The sequence below is a fragment of the Anser anser genome (genome assembly GCF_964211835.1).
Source record: "Anser anser genome assembly, chromosome: 17".
In the NCBI taxonomy this organism is placed as follows: Eukaryota; Metazoa; Chordata; class Aves; order Anseriformes; family Anatidae; genus Anser; species Anser anser.
Genome location: NC_139738.1, coordinates 8,537,696 through 8,546,623, shown reverse-complemented (window position 1 = coordinate 8,546,623; position 8,928 = coordinate 8,537,696). Strand labels below are relative to the sequence as shown.

At 50.5% G+C, this 8,928-nt stretch overlaps 1 long non-coding RNA gene across 1 annotated transcript; it reads right to left on the bottom strand.

The window, feature by feature from the left end:
* Positions 1-516: 516 nt before the first annotated feature.
* LOC310883086 lies at positions 517-5,636 on the bottom strand. The gene is made up of 2 exons (XR_014573318.1): positions 5,346-5,636; positions 517-2,794 (listed from the first exon to the last, which is right to left on the bottom strand). It is a non-coding gene; the product is annotated as an uncharacterized lncRNA (long non-coding RNA).
* Between the last annotated feature and the right edge of the window lie 3,292 nt (positions 5,637-8,928).

The following is an 8,928-nucleotide window of genomic DNA, read 5'->3' as shown; positions in this document are numbered from 1 at the left end:
CCTTGGGGCTCTTCCAAGCAGATCCTTGAAAACACCAAAATCTGCTCCCCTGAAGCCCAGAGCTGTGTGCTTGCTTTTCACCTTCCTCCCTGCCCACAGGATTCTGACCTCCACCATTTCATGGTCACCGCAGCCAAGACTGCCATTGATTATGACCTTGACTTTCAGATAATATTTTGACGAAACTCTCAGTGTCTACCACACCCTTCAGGCTGCATTCCTTCCTCTCCCAGAGACTCTGCATGTGACCAGATATTGAGCTGACTTTATTCTCCAAACATGCTTATTTGGAAGAATGCACCCACAAGTCACAGTCAAGGTGCAATGACTGGCAGTCCCACTCAGGCCCTGCAATAAGGTATGCATTTATATTTATTTTTTTCACATATTTGACTCAACATCATAGCATTTTGCACCAAATATAGTAAAAATGGAAGGTTGAGCACAACAGTGTGGGAGATTGGTTTTATAATAATGTAGGATGAATATACTGTGACTCTAACAGATGGTGCTTTATTGTATGCACCCCATGACAAGTGGCTTGGTAAAGAGAATGAGCTAATGACTACCTCATAAGAGAGAGAGTTACTGTTGGATGCAAATTTATTTTAATATTTGCCTGTAGCACCAAGAAAATTGTGTGTACATTCCTGACATAGCCAAAAGCACTTTGCTACAGGGAGATGGAGAACGCAGGCATACAGCTAGCTCAAAAGGCAGATCCTTGTTTCAAATTTCAACATTTCAGGAACAAAGTTTTTATTTGGAGAGAAGTGAAATGCAAATGCTACATTCATATTCCTAATGCGTTTTTCTGGATGTGTGACCCCTGAAATAGTAGAGTGTTAGTTTAAGTTTAAAAAGCTTGTCTTCACACACACAACATCGCACAAAGGAACAGTAACAAGTGGGAAAACCAGAATAATATCCAGGCCCTGCTACTGCCAGGGCTGCCCAGGAGAGCCTCAGATGTGAAACCTGTCAGGATGAGTCAATGAGAGTTTCTCCCCCTGCTCCTTTCCCTCTCTTTCCCTTTCTCTCCCCAGCTCCTCCCCTGCCCTCTCCTCTCTCTGGGTCTAGGCATATGGGGCACATTATGGGATGCAAGGGAAGAGACTTTCAGGATCTCACTAAACTTACTATTGGATGTTTAGGGGAGGAACTGAAGGTGGAGAAAAGTGGGGATCAATGGGGTTTGGGGAGGAATAAACCTGGGGAAAGAAAAAAAAAAAAAAGATACGTAAACAGATTACCAGTCAGTATGTGCCGTGCCCTGATCAGCACGGTCTGTCTCGTCTTCTCATTAAATTCCATCTCTACTACTTTTCCTGTGTCAGGAGCCTTTTATTCTGTGTGCATGTGTGTGAATGGGGGTCTCCGTGCCAGCAGCTGGATTGGGACTGGGGGCCATGTGCCAGCAGCCAGTGTGCGATCAGTGGAGTTACCGAGCCAGCCTAGCTGACGGGCAGCTTCGGAGGCTTGGGAGCCAGGAGTCTGCGTGTACCTCTGGGGGTGAGGCTCCAGGAGGATTTGGCCGATGGAGGCCCCAGGGGTTTCCAGGCCTCCTGCTGGCTCTCGTCCCACCGTCGGTCCTGCTGCAAACCTGAAGGCTCACAGCAGCAGCCCACAAGCTGCAGCAACATCGAGGTGTGTTACACGTGTGTTGCACGCGTGGTGTGTTGCACGTGTGGTGTGTTGCAGCACCAGGCAGGCTGAAGGGCGCACAGAGGCTTTAGAATGAGCTCCTTTTTTTTTTTTTTTTTTGCAAGTTTTAGGAAGAGCTGAGAGGATGAAGGAACAAGCAATGGCTATAAGGAGTAAGCTGTTTTTGACTAACTTGCCTTTTATTTTATTTTATTTTTTGGCCTACCTATCTCTCGTGTAGCCACGGGAGGGCACCTTATCCCCTCATTTGCGGGACATTTGCTCGTAATTCCCTGGGAAGTGGCGAGGAGACTGTAAGCAGCTATTTCCGAGTAGACAGCATAAAGGGAAACGCTCCTCCTCGACTGAAAATATATCAGAGAACAGAGCTTAACTCAAAGTTGGAAAGCAAATACTAATAAAAGCTGCTTGTTTTTACACTTTTGCATGCATTAAAAATGTGCTGGCAGGGCAACGGCTTGCCCCGTCTTTAGCAGCAAAAAATGCCCACGTCAGGTCTCATAACCAAGGGAAGTAATGAAATAAACATAGGAAGAAAATCTTGAGACGGCTGATCAGTATGAGAAGGCTGACAGTCCCAAGCATAAGCACTGCTTTAACTTTTCTGCTTCTGTATCTCAGATGTTGATAGTTTAGCATGAAACACTGAGGCCAGGTATCTACATGTAACATATTTCCAAGAGATTTACTCAATCATATATTGTGTGCTGACAGGCTTCAGGTTTTATATTTAATTATTTTTATTACTATTTGTCTGTCCTTTCTCACATTTCAACCTAAACTCACATGATCAAAGTTCAGCAGGTGTATGCAGGTTTCTGCTATTATTACCATAATGACCAGTTGCCATAGACGTCTGTGAAGGAATTTCTTTCCTTTTTATTTCTCCATTCCTCATCTCATCAATAGTCGTTGCTCCACCAATGCAGCAGTTCCCAAGATACTGGTTTATGAAATCATAAACCCACAAAATTGCATAGACTAGAGAACAACACAAGTCTACTCCAAACTCACGATCAGAGCAGGTCCGGTTAAGAACAGCTTGCTCAGAGCCTTGCCTGTTGAGTATTATCTCCAGGGGTGGAAATCCCTTCACCTGTCTGGGTCCTTCTTCCAGCATTTGACCACACTCGTGGAAAACAAACAAAGAAACAACAAAAAAGCATATTTCTTCAATCAAGTTGTAATTTTCATCTTGCAGCTTGTGCCTATTGCCCCTTATCCCAGCCCCTGCAATGGGTTGTCTCAAACCCTCGCTCTCGGCAAGCACAGTTTTTCCAGGAGCTCTGGAGGGACTTGGCAACCCCTGCACACAGCAGCCTACCCAGTCTTACATCGGCACCAGCAGGGCTCAGCATCCCTCACACAAAGTACTGTGGCCAGGTCCGAGTAAACAAAGATGGGCAGGAGCCCACCACAGGGTGTCGATGTTCCAGCTGCCATCAAGGCTCACGAACACTTGTGCGAAGCAGTTTGCCCGGACCCAACACACCGATGGGCCTCGCTGACCCTCGCACACAGCAGAGCAGCAAATGCTGGTGCATCAGCAGAGCTTGGAAACCCTCGCCCATGCTGGTGAGCCCAGGTGTGGTGCAGTGGCAGGGCTCAGCATCCCTCGCACCCAGCTGTGTGCTCAGCCCCTGGGTGCCCGCAAGTCATGAGAACCCTTGTGCGTAGCAGGAAACCGATTCTCCAGCTACCGGCAGGAGTCGTGGATACTCACATACAGCAGTGTACTCTGTCCATCAGGGGAATTTGTCCATCTGTTGCATTAGTGGAATTTGGAAACCTTTGCATACAACAGCACAACCATTCCCAGCACACGGGGGGGACTTGGTGACCCTCATGCACCGCAGTGCATCCAGTGCCCGGGCAGGACGAGGGAGGATCAGCACCCATCACTCAGCAGCCCAGCACCCAGCCACAAAGTGCTCTTGGACCTCGTCGATACTCATGCACAGCAGCTTTTCCAGCCCCGATATCAGTGCAGATGAGTGGCCCTCACACACAGCAGAGCAGTGAAGGCCAGGGGATCAACAGACTTCAGGAACCCTCGCCACAGCATGGAAACAAATCTAGGGTGGGCACACTGTAGTGGGATGGAGACTGAAACCCACTGCTGCACGGGGACCAGGTTCACTGCTCCGACTGTAGCTTCAGGCTGCTGCACTTGGCTAATCCTAAACCAAACCACAACTCTAACTCTAAGCCTAACCCTAAACCTCACCATAACCCTAAACTCAAAGCCTATACTTAATACTAAAGATAACCCTAGCACTAGGTTATAACCCTAACTTTATGCCTAATTCTAATCCTAAACCTATTCCTAACCCCAACCCTAATGGGAATTTTAAATGCAACACTAGCCCCTAGTCCTAAGCCTAACTGTAAGTGTAACACCCTAAGCCTAACCCTAAACCTACCCCTTACTCTAACCCTAACACTGATCCTGAACCCTATCCCTACTTGATGCCCAAAACCCTGACTTGAAGACAGACACTAACCAAAACCCTCACCCTACCACTAAGCCCTAACTCTAACCCTAGCCATGACCCCATGCTTCTTGCCGTGCAGCTGACGGGGCAGGAGAATGGACATGAAGGTGGGTGGTTCTTAGGTCACTGATCCCTACGTAGCTGAAGGGCTGGGAGCAGGGACATCGCTGGAAGTGCTTGCGATGCCCTACATGCCTGAGTAGTAGCACACCGGGCAGCAGCAAGCCCATTCTGCACGGGGCCTTGTGATGCCACTCGTGGCTGAGCAGATTGGACAGCAGAGATCGTGCAGGTGCTTGTGCTGTCGCTGTTGGCAAAGGATGTGACAGGTCAGCAGCGAATGCACTGCTCGTGAGGTAGGCACTGCCCTACCTCATGAGGAACGCGCTGCCCTATCAGGTAGGCAGCCACGAGTGGAACCACAAGCACCCGTGGTTGCTGCTGCCCTGTCAGCTCCACAGCACCAAGGGATGTCAGGACAACCTGCACGAGCCACCTGCCTGCCCCATCCCCAGAGGCTGCTCGCCTCAGGTGACAACACCAGTGTTGTGACAACACTAAGATTAGGGTTAGGGGCTAGGGGCCAGCAGTAGGGTTAGGGCTTGGGGTTATGGTTAGGTTTGGCATCAGCATTAGGTTTAGGGTGAGGGTTGTGTTTAGGGTTAGGTTTAGGCTTAGGGTTAGGGTTAGGCTTAAGGTTAGGGATGAGGTTAGGGTTAAATGTAGGCTCAGAAGTGAAACCACAGCCTCCTGCACGAGCCGTGTGCTTGCTCCTGCCTGACAGGCACTCGGGCACCAGCGGCCTCACAGCCCCTGCACAAAGCAGCTGGCTGCTGACATCCTCTGGGCCACTTGGACACCAGTCCCATCACCACCCCTGTGCAAGTCATGTCCATGCTCCTGCCACATCCCCTAGGCAGCCTCAAGGGACCGCACAAGCTCCTGGGCACAGGAGCAGGGCCAGAGCAGCTATGTCTCATTCTACCACTCCATCAGGACTCTGCATGTGTTTGGGGGTGACGTCCCAGAGCATCAGAGGCAAGAAACATTCGAGACACCTCTGCCCATATTCCCCCCCACACCTTGCCAACTGTAGCTATTCTGACTCAGGACATACCCCTGTGTGATACCCCTAAATAGTTGGTTAATCTTAGGAAAATCTGGAAACAGATTCTTGAGACATACCGATAGGATCGTTTTGGTTACCCAAGGATGTTCAAGATAGTGAAGGGTTATTGTACGGTATGTCCCACAGGAGAAGAAGGGGGAGATGCCATCCTGTTTTCTCCACAGATTTGCTTTTGGTGGAGAAAAGGGAAAAAATGTTATTGTTAAGTGTTGCCATGAGATGGTTTCCAAAGTACAGGGAGAGCAGCAAGGGAGGGCCCAAATACCAGACTAGGCTCAAGGCCAGTGCTTTTTTCATAGTTCTCCCAGGCAAAACACAGCCAAGTGCTACACAGTACAGCAACTCCCCCCCCCCCCCCCCCCCCCCCAAAAAAAAGCAAAAAAAAGCCTTTAAAAAGCTCTCAAATGTGATGTACAACAACAACAAAAAAAAAAGGTGCATAGCATGGATCAGATAAGAGAACAAATAAAACAATGTTGAGAACAAAAAAGTCAACATTGTGACCAGTAACTGTCAAACATATAATAAGTTCCATCTAACACACTGTGGTCAAATCTGGCATTATCTCAAACCCTCTGAGTCCCTGTTTAGGTGCCAAAAAAGGACCATTGTGGCTTAACCAGCAGGCAACAAAGCACCACATGGCCCCTTGCGTACTTCACCTTAGCCGGGTGAGAAAGAGAATTGAAAGGGTAAGAGTGATAAAACTTGGGATGTGATAAAGACAGTTTAATAAGTAAAAGAGGAAACAAAGAAAAACGAGCGTTGCAAAAAGCAATCACTCACCAGCAGTCAAACGATGCCCAGCCAAACCCCAGGATACAGCAGCCCTGGCTAATTCCCTCCCACCCCCTGCAATGTCCCAGTTTTTACTGCTGAGCACTCCGCTACCCAGTAGGGAATACCCCTTTGGTCAGTCTGGGTAAGCTGTCCCGGCTGCTTTCCCCCCCTGCCTGTTGCATGCTGCTGTCCTCCTTGCTGGGAGAAATGGAGAAAGCCTAAAGACTGCATAACAGCTGAAACACGGGTGTGTTATCAACTGGTTTGGTAACAAATGCAGAACGTTGCACCATCCTGGCTGCTATGAAGAAAGTTAAATTTAACCCAACCAAAACCAGCTGAGCTTGTATTTCAGCTAAGGAAAAGGCGCTTGGTTCTCCTCAAGCAGTCAGAACTGTCAAACCCTCGCTGACAGGTGGGCTCCAGCCTCTATCCTTCCCTTCCTTCCAGAAGGGCACCTGGCAAAGGCACTCGGCTCCTTCTACAGCATTGTACAGCTTGCATGCCTGCGAGGTGCAGTGCTCTCACCGCAAACCCGACTGAATGCAGCCAGAGGACAGACATGTAACGGTTTATGTCCTAACAACAGTGCAAGAGATTTGCATGTTATTCATCTCTTGAGATGAAATTTATTCCAGGGTAGGAAGAAGCTGGTATTTTCATCCTGAACTAAATTGGCACCAGTGGACAGTTGACAGAAGGAGCAGTCCTGTTCTCTGCCAGCGCTTTCATCGCACCCCTGTTCTGCCCCATTTCTTCTCACCCGCACCCACCTGTGCTAATGCCCGGGGAGGATGGTGCAGGGGGGAAAGACACGAGAGGTTCGAGGCCTTGTGCCCCCTTACCTAGAGGGATGGCAAATCTTACCACACTACAGGGAAAAAAAGCTTATTTTCATTTCTCAAGATTGCCACTATCGGGGAACCAGACCTCATCATTGTGCTGAGACTGAGAGAAGAAATAACGTGTAAATTGAGCAATATACCAGCAAGCAGTTCCTCTTACCAATGCTGCTCTGAAAGACAAGGCAGTGGCACAGCATGTCACCTTCAGCCAGAAGCCCAGCTTGCATTTCTTTTCCTGTAGAAACCTTGAAGCGTGCCTTACTCCCGGAGGTGCTGACAGCCCGCAATAGACCCAGGCACAGTTTTTTCCCAGCGATACTGGCACGTACTGATTGTGCCAAGCGCACGTAACTGCCCTTGAGAATGGGCACCAAGAGGCACAAAGGTAAGTTACCGGCAGCAGCTCCACCAAAACCAGCACCGGCAGCAGCACCACATCCAGCAGGGACAGGGCCTGCGGGACCTGCCCAAGTGCTCCGGACCCGCTGAACATGCTCACTGATGTCATAAAATGCTTGACAACATCACAAAGCACAGGGGCCGGCTGGGGGTGGCCATCTTATCCTTCCGGAGGCTGGCGGGGACCACGTGTCTGTAGCCGAAGACACAGCCCCTCGCACAAGCCGAGGAGCATGGGGCTGCGCAAGGCCACCCCCGCACGGCTCCCAGGTCCTTGTGGGCCCCCCGCCGCCATCCCTTCCTCTCCTGGCACCCACACAGAGCTCGTCTGTGTGGAGAAGGATGGGTTTGTCAGAGCAGGTGCCCACCATCAAGGCTCCAAGAGGCATGAAAGAAGGCAGCAGGATGCCACTGTTGCACCTCAGTGTGTGTACTGGGCCCTCAGTGCGTGTTTGGGGGCACCCGTGACCCTTTCTTGTGCCTCTGTGCATCGCTGGACTGCTGGATATCTCCTGGAGGGAACTCCAGACCCTTCAGTGTCCATTTTGGGACACCCATACCCTTTGGTTTGTTTTTCAGTATACTCAGTCCCCACGAGTGCACCTTTTGGCACAGCCTGGTCCCCACGGTGCGCCTGTTGCAGTGCCTCACACCGCTTGGTGTCCATTTTGTCTTGGTGCATCACGTAACCCCTCGTTGTTTTACAGATGCCCAGGTCTCCTGGGTCCCTTTCCAGGGATGCCCCAGTGCCCTGGAAGTGCCTTTTGTTGCATCCCCTACCCCTGGGACCATCTTTTGACGTGCTCCTGACTTCTCATTGTGCCTTCTGGGGTTCTCCAAGGCTCTTGATGGGCGTTATAGGGCACTCCTGGACCAGTGGGTGTGCATATTTGGGTACTCCAGACCTCTCACTTAGACTTTTGGGGCAATTTGGACCCCTTAGTGTGGCTTTTGGAGTGTTGTTGCCTACCCTGTGTGCCATCTCGGGTGCTCTGCCTTCCTCAGATTGCCTTTGGACACCTCCCAGAGCCCTGGGCATGCCTTTTGGTGTCTCTGGAACCCTGGGTGCATATTTCAGTGCTCAACAGTGCAATCTGTGTTTCTTCTGGGGCACCCCAGGCTCCTCAGTGTGCCTTTCAGTACATCTGAACCCCCTTGGTGTGCCTTTGGGACACCCTGGATGCCTCCATTTCTTTGTCAGAGTGTTCCAAGACCCTGTGTGAGCCTTTTGAGGTGGCTCTGCACCCCTTGATCTGCTCCCCCAACCCATGGCTGTGCCTTACGTGGTACCCCAGTGCCCTTCGTGTGCTTTCAGGGCACCTCTGGACTGTTGCATGTGCCTTTTGGGACACCCCAGAGTCCTCAGTATCGCTTTGGGTGGGCTATAATAGACTCCCACAATGACATCCAATTTATTTCCTTGTCCCTTAATCCATACCCAGAGGCTCTAAACTGTCGCCCCCAGCTGCAAGCTCCGTACAGCGCAGCCCCTCCATTACCCGCAGCATCAGCCCCCTGCCCTGCCTGTCCCTCTTGAAGATCCTGTAACCGTCCATCACAGCACAGCAGTCACTGGGCTCTTCCCACCAGGCTACACTTACGCCAGTGTGTCCCC